The sequence below is a fragment of the Pseudopipra pipra genome, chromosome 9 (genome assembly GCF_036250125.1).
Source record: "Pseudopipra pipra isolate bDixPip1 chromosome 9, bDixPip1.hap1, whole genome shotgun sequence".
NCBI classification, from domain to species: Eukaryota; Metazoa; Chordata; class Aves; order Passeriformes; family Pipridae; genus Pseudopipra; species Pseudopipra pipra.
In genome coordinates, this window is record NC_087557.1 from 3,433,550 (window position 1) to 3,449,229 (window position 15,680).

At 44.2% G+C, this 15,680-nt stretch overlaps 1 protein-coding gene and 1 non-coding gene across 3 annotated transcripts in view; both read right to left on the minus strand.

Moving 5' to 3' along the window:
• The window catches only part of COP1 (COP1 E3 ubiquitin ligase), a 122,653-nt gene that overhangs the window by 8,252 nt on the left and 98,721 nt on the right, over positions 1–15,680 (minus strand). The window lies entirely within an intron of this gene.
• Positions 8,566–8,701, minus strand: LOC135419275 (small Cajal body-specific RNA 3). Its single transcript, XR_010432894.1, has one exon. It is a non-coding gene; the product is annotated as a small Cajal body-specific RNA 3 (non-coding RNA).

The window sequence follows — 15,680 nt, forward strand, 5'->3', positions numbered from 1 at the left end:
GACTTTTACCTCTGTACCTGGGATTCTTTTATCAAGTCTGCTGACACCTCCACATCTGGTGCTTTCTAGTTGCGATTCAATACATGAATATGTCCCTTTTTCCTGCTCCCTGAAACGGTCTTCTCGTTTTTGTATTTTACACAATGGATTTTTTATACTCCTATTCAGACCAAATCCAGCCCAAGCCGACGCTGTGTAGCTGGAAGCTGATGTGCTGTATTCACAGCACAAGGGTGCCCTGAGGAGAGCAGTCCAAGCCTTGCTCCAATGACACACTCAAATGAGGAGTAAGCTATCTCTCAGCCAAGTGAGAAATCCCTTTTTCTTAGCATGACCTTTCATTTCAGCGTGTAGCTCTCAAGAAAACAAGATCAACAAGGCAACTGAAGACAGGGCTAGAAGGAAATAGAAGTACCCACACGTACAGTGCTGCACACAGGCATCAATCTCCTTGTTTCTACACTGAATTCAAGGTGGAAACAGAGGCCAACGAGCCTGATGTGAAGAGGGCAAAGAAAGCTCTGCAAAGGCAGGAGAGCCAGCCAGCAAAGCCCACCCCAGGAACTGCTGATATGTTACAGGCAACTGCCTCTGTAATTTAGTCATTCTAGAACAAAACTGGTTTTGATGAGCGCCTAATTTATTTAGAATTCTAGATGAGAAAATCTCGTTAGACACTTATTATTCTGCACCTACTGCAAGGCAAAGTACACAGCTCTAACAGCTGTTGCACACTCCCCATCAGGCAAGGTAGGGAGACACATGTTAAAAACAAATTATGTTGGCATTAACCCTCCACCCCCAAAGGGCAAGTCTTCTCCTCCTCTCCATGTGGGAATATTGAGTTCCACTGCCCATTTATCTGTGACAGGGTCTCTAAAGTTACTTGTTCCTGTGGTCATAAATCCTGGGATTTCAGACGCTCCCCATAAACAATATGCTCAAGGCCTTGAAGGAAGTGGCAGCAGTACATAAATATAGCTTGCAATAAGCTTACAAAAAGCATACATAAACATGAAACACATTTACATCAATACTGCAACCACAGGAAAGGCTAAGCATTAGTTTAGTGAAAACAGCTTTTAAGATCTATTCTCTTAATACTTAAAACTTTCAAATACTCATTTGGCAATTCTACATAATGGAATGCCGTAGGTCACTTAACAACAGCACAGCTCAAGACCTGCATTCCTACTGTCAATATGTTTCCCTCCTTTCTCTTCTATTGTTTGTTGCAGTCAGTCATTACATCATGCTGGAGGTGATGTATTTAATCTCTCCCTAGCCAAGGTCAGGCTGCCCTGCCCATCAGTGCAGTATGTGGCAAAACCAAGCCCCGGGCTGTTATCATTAATACTGCTAGTGCTTATGTCTCTCTTCCAAACCTGTATCAGAAAGCAAGTATGTGATCTGGAGAAGCAACCACCAATCTGCATGAGATTACTCAGAAATGTGATCTAAATCTGGATTTTGATTTTGTACAGTCCCATGGCAGACCATCAGGGATCAGAGCTGTGAACAGAAATCAGTAGAATGTGAAAGGCCTTTTCGGTCCAAGCTACCCTGAATTAGACAGATGAGCAATCCACCCTACAAGCACAGCCTTCCATGAGAGATACACAGCCCAGTCCCAAAACACAGCCAGGACCACTGCTCCCAGCTGCTGCACTGAGGAGGAATGGATGCTGGTGGGAAACTTCTGAGAGGAAAGGTTCTTCCCCCAGAGAGTGGTACGGTTCTGAACAGGTTCCCCAGGGAACTGGTCACAGCCCCAAGCCTAACAAGAGCTCAAGAAGCATTTGGAGAATGCTCTCCAGCACGTGGTGGGATTATTGGGGTGTCCTGTGCAGAGCCAGGAGCTGGACTCTATGGTACTTGTGGGTTCCTTCCAACTCAGGATGTTCTGTGATTCTATCCCAGCTTCTTGGGCTTATTTAATTTACAACACATTCTTTGCCCTACTGTGAAGGGCAAACTCCAGCCTGCTTAAGCCCTGCTTCATATTCAGATGGTTCTCTTGTGCCTCTTTCACACATATGATGTGTTTCCCCCATTCCTCTTACCTTCTCTATTCTTCTTCCTTCTCCTTTTGCCAAATCAGTGATTTCTCCTCCAGCTCAACTGTACCAAATACTCCTCAGTTCCTTTTTTCAAATCTGCTTCACACTTGAATCAGCAATTCCCTAGTTTGTGCAAGTACACTTTCATCTTTCCCAGACCATCTGTCCCATATCCTTCAGGGCTTTTGTATTTGTGAGATCACTGTCCCTTGCATGGCATTTCTCATTAAAACCCAGTTTCAACTGCCTCTTCCACAGCACTATGTACACCTTCCCATCTTTTCCTGCCCTTGTGAATCCGCAAATCCTGCTTATAGAAGCGCTTCCTTTCCAACCCTCCAACGTGATGGCACCAACACCAATGTGTACATCTTCCTTAGGGTCAGAAAGGGAAGAGATGATGGTTAATCTTACTTTCTGGTCCCAGTATCCAATCAAGCAAGTGTATCTGCTCCCCCAGGCTGCCTTCCCTTCCAGATCCCAGAATGCATCACTGAGCTAGGACGACACATCTGTTCCTCTGGGCCCTGCCTGGGCTGTCAGCTACAGCTCATTCCCACATCTACCTAAGAAACATCTGCCTAGATAAACCCCAGAGGACAGAAGGACATAAGGAGGCAGAAGCCTTACGGTTAGAGACTGCAACCCCATGTTATTTTTTGGGAACAAACTGCCGCTGGGCCAGGAGCATCCAACAGGAGAAGGTGATCCACGTCAGCAACTCGCAGATGCACGTGTGCCCCAGATATCCTTGCTTTCATGCTTTTTCCTGATACACAGGAGCTGCTACTGCACTTCAGCTGCTCTGCTGAACTGGAGCACGCTCCTCTGAGGGCTGACAAATGGTTTCCAAGTTGGGCCAAGCGGGATCAGTGCTGGTGACACGTCTCCTGTGCTCTATGAAGCTCAGCACACTGCTGATGCTGCCAGTGGCTCCTCTGGGCCAGGTAGCAGAATTCACATGCTGTTATTAAATCAGTCCCCACATAGAAGTGCCACAAAATAAGCCATTAGCTGGCCCAGCTCCTGCTTCCCTTCCTCTCCCAGTGCCATTAGTTTCAGACTCTAAATAGCTGAATGATACAGGCTTAAAATTGACCCAACCACCTTGATGTTAATATTTAAAATTATTAAGTCTTAGTTCTCTACTGCCAATAAATCACTTATATGTGCACATTTAATTAACAATCCAATCAGCAAAAACAACTTTGCATTCGCACTGCACATTTTATCAGAGGAACCAAAGATACATTACAACATTAATTAAGTGTGGCAAATGTCCTGGTGAGGTAGCAAAATATTATCCTTCTTTGACATGTTGGGAAACCGAGGCAACACACTCGGATTTACCCAAGGTTAATCCAGATGTTCACAATGAGGTGTTGAAGAGAAAAAGCAGGTAAGAAAGACTGCTGAGGTTTAAAGCTGGTAGCTCCCAGGTGCTCCAACAACCAATCCAAATTCTCTTAGGGGATTTCACAAACTAACCTCTGGAGAAAGAGGTCTTGCAGCCATGTAAGTGGTGGGAACACATACTGGCCAGTGCTAGTGGGACAGGCTGGGAAAAAAACCTCCCTAACCCTTCATGTGACACCGTCCCCTCAAAGCAAAGGTGGAAGAATAATTAATGCATTACAACCAGAGATGGTGGCAATCAATACAGGAGAATGGATTAATCAGTGGAGATGTCAGGAATGACGAAGGGAGCCAAGCTGGGCTGGCTGGGTCAGCAAGAAGGAAACGTTTTCATAGAAACTCATAAAATGGCTGATGGAATGAAGAAATCAATTTATTTAAAACTGATAATGGATTCATACTCTGCTACTGTTCATTTTATATGGTTGGCTGTCACCAATTTGGGGCAGAAAGCTGTCTGTTTGGGCAACACCTAATGTGGTGGGTTGACTCTGGATGGAGGCCAGGTGCCCAACAAAGCTGCTCTGTCACTGTCCCTCCTCAACTGAACGTGGGAGAGAAAAGGCTTGGAGTTGAGATAAGGACAGGGAGAGATTACTCCCCAGTTACCATCACAGGCAAAACAGGCTTAACTTGGGGAAAATTTAATTTATCACTAATCAAATCAGACTTGAAATAAAACCAAAGCTTAAAAACACCTTCTCTCTGCCTCTCCCTTCTTCCCAGGCTCAACTTCACTCCTGATTTTTCTCTACCTCCTTCCCACCAGCAACAGAGAGGTACAAGGAACGAGGGCCACAGCCAGTTCATCACATCTCTGCCTCTCCTTCACTTCTCAGGGGGAGGACTCCTCACACTCTTCCCCTGCTCCATCATGGGGTCTCTCCCACAGGACAGTCCTCCACAAACTGCTCCAGTGTGAGTCCCCCATGGGATCACAAGTCCTGACAGCAAACCTGCTCTAGCGTGGGCTCCTCCCTCCATGTGTCCACAAGCCCTGCCAGGAGTCTGCTCTAGTGTGGGCTTCCCACAGGGTCACAAGTCTTCTTTTGGGCATCTACCTGCTCTGGCATGGGGCTCTCCATGAGCTGCAGGTAGATCTCTGCTCCCCACAGGCCTCCATGGGCTGCAGGGGCACAGCTGCCTCACCATGTTCTTCACCACAGGCTGCACAGGATTTTCTGGCACCTAGAGCCCCTCCTTCCTCACTGACCTTGGGGTCTGCAGAGCTGTCGCTCTCACATATTCTCACTCCTCCCTCTCAGATGCAGTTGTGCAGGTTTTTTCCCCTTTTCTTAAAGACACTATTCCCAAGGTACTACCAAGACTGGCCTGACACAGAGATGCAAAAGAGGTACAACCTGAATTCTGACATTTAGTTTCCATGCTTTAACTGTAATAACATCCCTTGAACGTACCCTACCATTTTTAAGTGGGATCCCATCACCAAACCAAAGCCAAACCCTGATATTACAGTATCTCAAATCAACCAACTTCGAAAGTTCTGGACATATGTTAAAATCCTGACCATTGCATTAGTGGGTTCTTGGAATAACGTTGCAGGGGGACTCGAGTGCTCAATAAACACATTAACTCTTCTAAATGTTTTGCTTATGCCAGCTGGAAAAGAAGGATGATGGTTTCACTGCATCTGCAAGCCTTCTAATTGCGTTACTGGATGGGCCAGAAGTCTGGCAGCCATGGAAATCAAAGCTTTCATTTCTCTTTAGGCCAAGAACAGTATATTTAACAGCAACAGGAATGGAGTCACGGGTCTAAGTGTCAGCACTGAGGGTGCTGGCTGAGAGGGGGAATGACAGCATATGCAAAGCTGAGGCTGCGGGCAGGGAGGGTGGGGGATAACATCTGTGGGGCAAACAGGGCAAGGGGAGGGGAAGCAAAACACAGGAGAACAGCAAAAATACCTCATCCCTGGAGGCTGCTCCCACCCAAAGGGCCACGATCTGCTTGATGTAAGAACACAAAAGGGAATGGTACCTGCAAGGTGGCCCAGCTTGTAGCTGCATAAGCCACTATTTATATAAATTTATATAAATTTAAATGTAAGTATTTTTTCCTTATATTTTCTATGCAACATGTACGCCACAGAAGTGAAATCACCAGGACCTGGTGAGATAAAAGAAGTGATAAATTGTTTCTTGCAGAGAAAACTCAAGGCACAAACATTAACATTAGCAACGTAGGAGCTTCATGAAGTTATACCTATAAGTAACGCAATTTATAACGTACACCTATTCGGGAAAGAGGGCTTTGATTTAAGGAATGGAAGTTTAATTAAGGTAAAACAAAAGTTTCCATTAATCTTGAAGGAATTCACAACCTGCTGCTCTCCTGCACCATCCAATTCAGCTAATGCTATAACAGGATCAACTGCAGCACTACCTGAAACCTCCCGCAATGCAGACAAGGCTGGGCAAGCTGTACCAAAGCACGTGGCCTTCTCCAGGCTTGGGAAACAGGAAGCTTTGTCTCCTCAAAATGCTGCTCCAAAAATGCCCCGAGTGCAGTGGGCACATATTTTCACTGGCCAGGGCACACAGGAAAATGATGAAGGAGCAGAGATGTTGACAAACTCAGGAATAGCAGAGAAAAATTGCCAGAGCCTTCACCTGCAGGCAGCAGGTTCTGCTGCCATCCAAAACTGCATTTCACGCCACAAGCACAAGTTTTCTCTTGAGCAGTAACTAAGTAAAATTCCAGTTATACTTAAATCTTCTCCCTGCATGAATTCAAGTCATAGGGTTGTGCTAAAAAATTTTACTGTCTTACATTTCTGTGGTACAGGGTAAGCACAGGTAAGGATGGAGCAGGAGAGCTGAGCATCCTCCCCAGCCAGCAGAACCACCTCCTTACAGCTATGGCCAAGAAAGGGTTTAGATCTGGCTTGGCTCTGTAAGTCTGTTATAACTGTATGGAAGAGTTGGCTGAACTGGGCTGTGGCTGGGTCATGTCTGCAAGGCTGTTTGGAAGAGAGGGATCCTTGGTCTGTACACTGAAAGCTGCTGGAATCTCTGAAAGAAGATATGTCAAAGCCATTTTTGCAGGTCAGTTTTCAAAGTAAGGCCACACTGCAAAATATCAGCTTTGATGACAAAACTGTATGGCTGCTATTGAAAGACAGTACAGTAAATTGCATTTTAATAAGGTCTGCCTGAACAGAAAAGGTGAAAAACTTCATTAAACAAAACCACCCAGAATATAGATGATACATATAAAGTTGTGTCTCTAATATGCTACTACTGATGCTTTCTCCATTGTGTTTATCTGAAGGGAGAAGGGAGAGGGAAGAGAAGGCAGCTATGCCTTAGGTATTAGGAATGATGAGAGTACAGCTTTATAGCTTTAGCACAATAAATGCAAAGCATGACACCTTCCCTACTTTGTTCTGCAGAATGAACTATTCAACATAATAATGAACTTCGCATCATCTAGAGGACTCAATTGTGCCTGCTGCCTGCTTCCCTAATCCCAGCCATCTAAAACACTCCTGGATCCAGAAGGACGAGTGAAACCAGCAACTAAAATGCACCTGAGAAGTCAGAAATCATGGGGTCATTCAGCTGTAGAAAAGCATTTTAGATTTGAAAACAAAGGATGTAAAAAGAACAAACAACGAAACCCACCAAGGACCGAGATTAAAGTCAGAAGCAAAATGCAGGATGTCTTTAGACAAGTTCATTGATTGCGAGAGGGGAAAAAAAAATCCAAACTTGACACACAATTCATACTAGAGAGAAATTCTCTATTCTTTCATTCAACTTCTCCTCTCCTCAACTTGCTCATTCACCTCCCTACAACTTACCCGCCCCTAAGGAATATCATGAGGCAGCCCCTGAATTCTAATAATTTTTTTGATATTCCAATAAATCCCATAGATTTAAATGGGCAAAAATGCCTACCAGGCATGCTCCACAATACTGGAGGAGAAGTCACCTGAAACTGTAGATGGGCTTTCTTTTGTTTATGGGTTTTAAATAATTCAGAGAGGAGCTGTCAAGCTGAATCTGCAAAGCTCCCTTGACTTTGGACTTACGCTATCAGACTGCTTGCCTATTGTTTATAAAGACAAAAAGGAAAACATTATGGGATCGTGTGTCTGCACGGGAAGGGAGTCAACGACTAGGAGAACAAGGGCTGTCAGGACAGAAGTCATAAAAAATACAGATGGAAAAGTAAAAGTAGGCAATAGGTGAAATACAGATGTACCAGCAAAGCAGCAAGAGAGGTTGACAGTTTGGTTGTGCTATAAATACACAATGCTCGTGGTTTCTTGTGGAATATGATGTAGTCCTTTAAAAAGGAAAACCCCAAATGCAAATGGTAACTTTAATTAGCAATTAAAAGCCTGACTTCCCAGCTACACAACTGCAGCTGCCTCTCCCAGATCTGTCTCACTTCTGCAAACCCATGACAGCCATCAGGCGGTGGGCCAGCATTTAATAATCATCCCAAGCGTCAGAGAGAGCAATTCCATCCTTTCTCTCTTTCTTCCCTTTTTTCTGAGCTCTTTGGGTGGACAAAGGTTTGCTAGGTCCTGCCTGGGGACACCAGCAAACCACAGGCAATGGCCCCTGGCATCCCAGAGAGCTCACACACTCCAAGGTGCCTTTTAGACTTATTTTTTTTTTTAAATGACTCTGTGGCATGCACGGCTTTGATGGGGTTTTGCACAGTCATTTTCAATCAAAGCCGCAAACCTGACTTTACAGCAAATGACTGTTTCTTGAGGCAGTCAAGAGGAGAGGGGAGGGGAACCTCAAGACATGCAGCCCTGCTCCACTCATGCACATCTCTCCAAGCAGAACACAATCACCTCTACAGCCACTTCGCTAAACCTAAGAAGAAGGTTGGAAAAAAGGGTATTTAATCCAAAACCCAATAACTATGATTACAGTCTTGCTTTAAACAACCGAGCTGGATTAACACTTGGCAATTATACTTAGCTCTGGATGCTGCAGACAAAATCCTGCCCAAGGGCTGTCCCCACGAGGTGGGAATGCTGTGGCTGGGCAGCAGTCACTGCTGAGGACCCTGCAGGAGCAGTCTCAGCCCACTATGAGATAACACTCGTGTGTGGAGGGGAACGATCCGGTTTAGTTGGCTGTCCTAAAGCAGACAGAGACCTCCACTTTGCTCTAGGAAGACTGCAACAGTGGACAAAAATATATTTATTTTGCCCACGACTGGTCCCGACTGGCCCCAGCAGCTTCCAGTCCTCAAAAATTTTGTGATTAAACCAGCCTTTTATTACACTGTCTTTTATCCCGGGCTCCTGACCGTATCAAATCCTAAATGAAACATGATGTAACGCATGCAAATAAGCTGAAGAAAAGAGAGATTCGAATAATAGGAAAATATCATTAAGTGGAAAAGTTTAACTCAGAAGGTCAAAATCATTCTAGCTAGAAGAAAGAGATGCTGCAAGGGGCACACTCACATGCCTGACAGCCTTGAACGTGGCACCAACAGCGCCTTCCTTACCCTGCTCAGTGACTGCCAGCAAACAGTAGGGCCTGGAGCTGCAGTGCCTTAATAAGTCCCTAAATCTCCTGGCCTTGAATACACTCCTAAACTCCAGGGAACAGCTTGCCAATGGTGTGTTGCCTGCCAGCATCCCAAAGGCAAGGCCATTACACAGCAAGATGCTCCTCCACCCTTTTTATTTATTTATTTTTTAATTATTTTCAATGTAGTTCATACATCTGGCAAACATGCAATGCCAGCTCCCAAAAATCACCAATCACAGTCCTCTCTCAGGAAGTAAAATGAACTGACAGGCTGTCAAGCTCCCGTGTTACATCCTGAAATCCTTGAATTAGATGCTTCCCCCCATGCTCTCTCCTTGGCCCTCTGAAAGGGCAAAACCCAGACGACATCATAACTCCATTCTAGGCTGTAATTGGAGATTTAGGACAACCTGATAGCTCTGCACATTTTCCAGTGGAAAAGAAGAGATTAAAAAAAAAAAAGACATTAACTCTGAAAAGCATGGATTTGTTGTTAGCACCACTGTGTGGGCAGTGAGCAGTTGGGGCTGGCAGCAGTGGGGAGCAGTGGATCGTGTTGTGGCTCTGCTGGGCACACTGACCCACTGGCTCGGGGAGCTGGAGCTTGTCCTCCTCTGGCTTCCCAAAGAAGAACCAAAGCTGCATTAAAGTACTCCATTTTCCATCCTGGCTACTCTACAAGCACAGCAGCAGCTCAGTTAATGGCAAAACTTACACCCATCAGAGGCTTTCACAGGTGGAGTGAGCCCTTTTTATTGCATGCCAAAATAATTTCCGGCTAACACGCCACACAGATTTAACCCACTCCATACTGCACCTCCTCACAACTACATTCCAAAAAAAAAAAACCAAAACCACAAAAAAAGAGAGCATTTTTCTTCCTAATGAGCCAGTAAATTAGTAAAAAGCATCTCTCTTCATATAATGTACTCACTCTCATGCTTGTGATTTCTCAGCACTGCGAGACCAAAGTGAGATCTGGGTAATGTTCTACATCACTGTTTAAGGACAATTCAATCATCTTTGTTCTGGATTAAGTCTCGCTCCCGATTAATCTTAACAGAGCAATGAATAGGAAATCCATGACTCGGGAAGTAGGCAGATTTTATCTTTAAACACAATTCACAAGTAAAATCATCTCTCTTACAATGGATGATTCTGCTACTGTTCAAGTTATTTTCACACAGTGGGTATAAAAAAATTATCTCTAGATATCTCAAATTGAAATGACTGTTTTTAATGCTCCCTGTCATTCTGAATGCATGCTAAGACTAACAATACTGCGTCAAAAAGAAGAGCTCAACAATCAAGAAATCCATTAAGCTACCAATGACACTAACAGCAAAAAAGGAAGTTTAAAAAGGCTCAAGTATATAAAGAAAAAAAAATTACCTACTGGGATTATAGGAGCGAACAAACCCCCTTGTGTTGCGCCACAGTACCTCTGATTTTCTAATACCCTTCAGCTACATAAATATTAGAATACAAACCCCAGCTCTGCTGACAAAGGGTGAGGGAAGACAAACACTTCTGGCTTTTGATTTTTATTTTTTTTTTTAGCTAATCTGCTTCATCCTCCCTTGATTTTAGATATTCTTTCTGAAGTGATGCTGCTGTTGACTCACTTCTCAACACACACACAGAGCTGAAGCACATGGAAGGCACCCCCTTGCTTTTCTCTCAGCCTGACAATTCTTAAAACATTTCAGAGATGGTAAGAAATGCAGGACAAAATACAGGGGTTATAAGAAATTAAAAATAACTGTTCTCTGTCAGGACTGTATGACTTATTTCTTGTCACAGCAAACTCACCAGTACTGCTACAACCATCAGCAGAAAAGATCTCACAAAGAGTTCATGATCATGTCCTGCCCTAGGTATAGAATCCAAGAAAGAGATAAATGATTGTATAAGGAAATGGCCTCTAAAATAAAAAAGCCACACACAGAGCACATACACAGTATGTGTTTGTTGGGATAAGGAGAGATAGAGACAACGGAGTTGGACCCTGTGTCACATTCATTACCTCATTAACTCTGATTTGTAATGAGCTGGGCTCAAATTCCACATTCATGTCTTATCCAAAACTAATACAGAAGCCCCAGCCTGGCTAAAAATACACCATAAAGTTACCTCTAATCTGTTCTCAAAGGAAAGCAATGGAAACTTCAAAAATCTCTACAAAAATGAGTCTTCCTAGCTCCCCTTCCCACTCCAGAATGGGTAATTCATAGGTTCACAATGATTAGCAAAACCCAAAGACCTGGTGGTGGGCTTAGCAGGAGACTGTTTTTGTTGCCCCTTCCATGCTCACAGGGGAAACCAGGGAGCCTTATGATGCGGAGAGGAGGGATGGCTGCAGAGGATGGCCAAGAGGCATGGAGAGAGGGTCTGAGTCCACATGGGATGCACTGGCAAAGCAGTGGCCAAATTGCATCCCTTCACCTTGTTACAGTACATTTATCCAAAAGAAATCTCCAAAGCAGTGTCTTTCTTATACAAACACCTGAGTCTCAGAGTGATTTTTCAGTGTGGCTCTTTGCTTACTTTTGCCATGGTAAATATATATATATTCTTAAGTCTTGAAACGAAGAAACTCCCAAGCTCCCAGTGTGGGCTGCTGCCTGCTATAATGCTGGAAGAAAAGTTTCACAAGCTGCTAACTCCTGTTTTATTTCAGATTTTCACGCGTTTCCCAACAATTTAAATTTTCTGTTGCATTGTCAAGCGAAGCGTGAACCTGGTGAAAACAAAGCCAACAGCGAGCTGAATCCTTTTGTACTAAATAAGGACATTCGTATTTCACTTCCAGCTCATTTTCTCTCCTCTTTTTTGCGGGTTTTTTTTGTAACTCCTGCTGGCCCAAATTCATGTTTTCAAACGCCGGGGCTAACACGCGAGTTATGAAGCGAGACACACACAGAAGCACTATTAACCTATTTTAATCAAGGATATTTCACTCTAAACGAGTCAAGACATCCCCCAAGCACACAGTCCCCACACTAGAGCAGCTTGCTGTTATTTGGTGGTCAGAACAAACTTGGCCAGAGCAGTCTGCTTTGTAGCAGGTCTTTCTTGGAAGAAAAAAGGCAATGAGGTCTCAACTGATCAACCTAAAAACTGGGAAGAATGAGTCATATGCCTGATTAACACGGGGATTCTTGACTGGCCATGCTCAGCCTCTGCTAGGGTGGGTAGCGAGGAGGGACACAGATTCTCCCCTCCTCCTGCTGCAGTTAATTTATGTGCTATCTGCAGATTACAGGTAAAAGGAGCTTTTATTTATTTATTTATATAATGGATCTGAACCAATCTTTCTTCCCAATATATGTAATATTGCTTATCTTCCCTCCAGTATCTCTCATTATTATAAATACATGGGAAACAACGCTCTGCCTCATCTGCAGCTCCCCAGGCTGCCCCAGCTCTACCTCTCTGCTTAACTTAATATTCATTTCAGACATACCAAAGTAAAACGAAAAAAATCCAGTACTGCACCAAACTGCTCACTTCTCTCCAGCTTTTGCATCTAGATAAGAGTTTTGGAAGTGATTATGATATACAATACCATCAGAGACATAATTATTTGAAGCAGCACTTCCCTTGCAGAATTTAAAACACCTCATGCGAGTGTGAATTCCATTGAGCTGCACGACCCCAAATTTAACAGTGCCATTTCTGTCAAAAAGGCACTCATTACATTACTAAACATAACTTTCCTGTCATACTGGCTTTCTCTTCCTTAGAAAGGACTGATTATTATAATTCTGTGTGTATCCTATATAAAATAATTAGGTCTCTTAATTACATATCCAAGTAGTTCCAATTCAGATACGAGATTGCTCGCTAAGGAGTGACTGTTTTCACTCCATGCACAGCCCTAGAATTAGAGCAGAGCAGCACTCAAAGAAAAATAAGTCTTATTTAAATAGTTTAAAAGGATACAAATCCACGTTGCTGTTGGAAAACGAGTCTGAGCAGTTGTTTTCACAAGCCTTAATTCTTGCTTTACTAACATGCGACGCAATTGGCATTAAGCTGGTCACAAGTTATTGGGTTTCAAAAGGCTTTGGGGTTTTGTTACTGATAACAGAAGGGCAAAGAACACACAAAAACCTTCAGAACAATTGCCCAAAGCCAAGTAGTAACTCCATTAATGCAGAGATCTACATAAAGTAAAGCTTTTGTAGAGAAAACCACCTATGCATAAAGGCATCTACTTCCATTTCACCCAGAGGTTAAATTATCTGGTCAAAATCTTGTGCTGGAAAGAAAAAAAAAAATCAGTTCATATTTTTTCCACTTCATTTAGACTCTGTAAAACATTAAATCCTGTCATTAAAATTGCTTAATTAGGAGCACTAGAGCAAAAGGTTGATGCAGCTCATGAGCTGTGACTGCTGAATGGTGGTGGCCTGGCAGGACTCACCATCGGTATTAGCACTGAAGAATGGGGAAAAAAAATAAAAAGACAATATTGTGAGGTTGTTTTGGCTGTAATTGAGGCAGTGTCACTTGTTAGAAGGAACGAGGTTATAAACCCACCTTCAAAGAGCAGTGACAGCAGACCACCACCCTCATGTGGGAATTCTGAGGCTGCACTGAAGTCACTTCAAAAGCGGTGGTGAGCCCAATGCCAAGGGCTTTTCAAAACCTGCCTCACTCGCTCTTTCTGATCGGAAACCAAAGTCCTCCTTTAGCAGTAAGTGTTGGGAAACACAGCTCTACCCCTGCAGTTCCTGTCTTAAGTGACTCCCTTCATCTGCTTTGTAGCACACTAAATACTGCCCGGCTGAGATCAGCTCCTGGCACTCAGACCTCATCTCACTGGCACTTTGTGCCAACCAGGGACTTCAGCAGATGGCACTTCACACAGCAGAGAGCCAGCATGAGCCCAACACTGGAAAGTAAAGCAAAGGCTGCTCACGTAGGAGAGGCTCTGACTCAGAGGAGACCAGCTTTAGTTGGAGCTTGAGATCAGGCAATAGCTGTTGGCTCAGTACCTACAAAACTTGCTGAGTTCCTGCTGTTACCCACTGCTTGCAGGGGGCTCTGCTCCAGGACACTAAACTACACATAACATGCAGTGGGTGTGGAGAGGCCATGAACCTGATCAGAGGGGTGGAAGACCTCTCCTGTGAGGACAGGTGAGGTTGTTCAGCCTGGAGAAGAGAAGGCCCCAGGAAGACATTATTGCAGCCTTCCAGTATTCAAAGGGAGCCCATATAAAAGATTGGGACAAACTTTTTAGTAGGGCCCGTTGCAATAGGACAAAGGAGAATGGTTTTAATTGAAAGAGGGCTGATTTAGGTCAGATATAATGAAGTTTTTTACACTGAGGGTGGTGAGGCACTGGCACAGGTTGCCCGGAGAGGTGGTGGATGTCCCATCCTTGGAAACGTTCAAGGCCAGGTTGGACAGGGATTTGAACAACCTGCTCCAGTGGGAAGTGTCCCTGTTAATTGCAGGGGGTTGGACTAGATGACCTGGAAATGTTTCTTCCAGCCCAAACTAGTCTATGATTCTGTGACTATAAAACCCCCCAAAAATACCAGGAATGAGCCTTCCTGCCCACAGTCTGAGCTGTGGGGGAGCAGAGAGCATGCCTGCCACCTCTAATCCCCACAGCAGATGAAATGCCCATGAGACAAAGGCACAATGTTAAGATCAGGCATGGGAAGAGAGAGCTCACAATTCTTGATAAGGATCTTTCCAGGCACCATCTGAACCCTACCCCCCCCCCCAAGCTTCATAACATAACCAATGACTGAATCAGCAGCCGTAGAACCCAGCAGGATACATATCAGAGTTCAGACCAGAAGGCCCAACAGCAGCATTGCAGAGGTTGGGTGGGAAGGGAAAACAGTTGTCCAGTTATTTTGTTCTAAAAGCAAGTGTTCTCCGAACCTGAGTCTGCTCTTTTGTCTCTCTCCACCCCAGTATAAGTAACAAATAATTTTCTTTGAAGTTGTGCTATTTGGGACATAGCTTATACAAGGGCCACACAATACATACTGTAATGTTATGGTTCAGTAGAGAGCTAGGGATGGAGTCGGGCATGGAGTCCAGGCTCCAGGTGACTTCTTGACTTGGGTTCATCTGTTATGAAACTCGTACTTGAATAAAAAATTGATGGCTACTAAAGCAGCTGAGTCCCAACAGGAGAAAAAAACATCCATTTACAAGTTTGACGACAGCTGCAGAGAGACTTCTTTGTGTCCCCAGCTCACGGTGTGTATCACAGCAATACGATTTGTGGCTGCATTGGGATGCTCTGATTTTTTAAAGCCAAGGAAACAGCAAGAGCCTGCTCGGACCTCTGCTAGTGCCAGCAACACTCTGCAATCCATTATCTCTACAGCTGCACCACTGGGATCAGCTACTGGAACTGTTAATGTCAACAGCACTCCGAGTTATGTTGGCCACTGTGTCATTCACTTGGTCTAGGAAAGATGACGCCAATAAGGAGGACCCCAGTCCTACCTACAGCACGCTCTACTTCTCTTGGCATTACAAGAGACACATTGGTAAGTAAATATCATCTGTGAAAGTCTGAGAGAGTAAACACTGTCTTCATTCAAGAAACATGTGCGACTTTCATCTGCCTTCACTTCAAAAAAAACCAATCAACCCCGTGGCAATTTTCTGCAATGATGCAAGGGGAAAAACAACACCT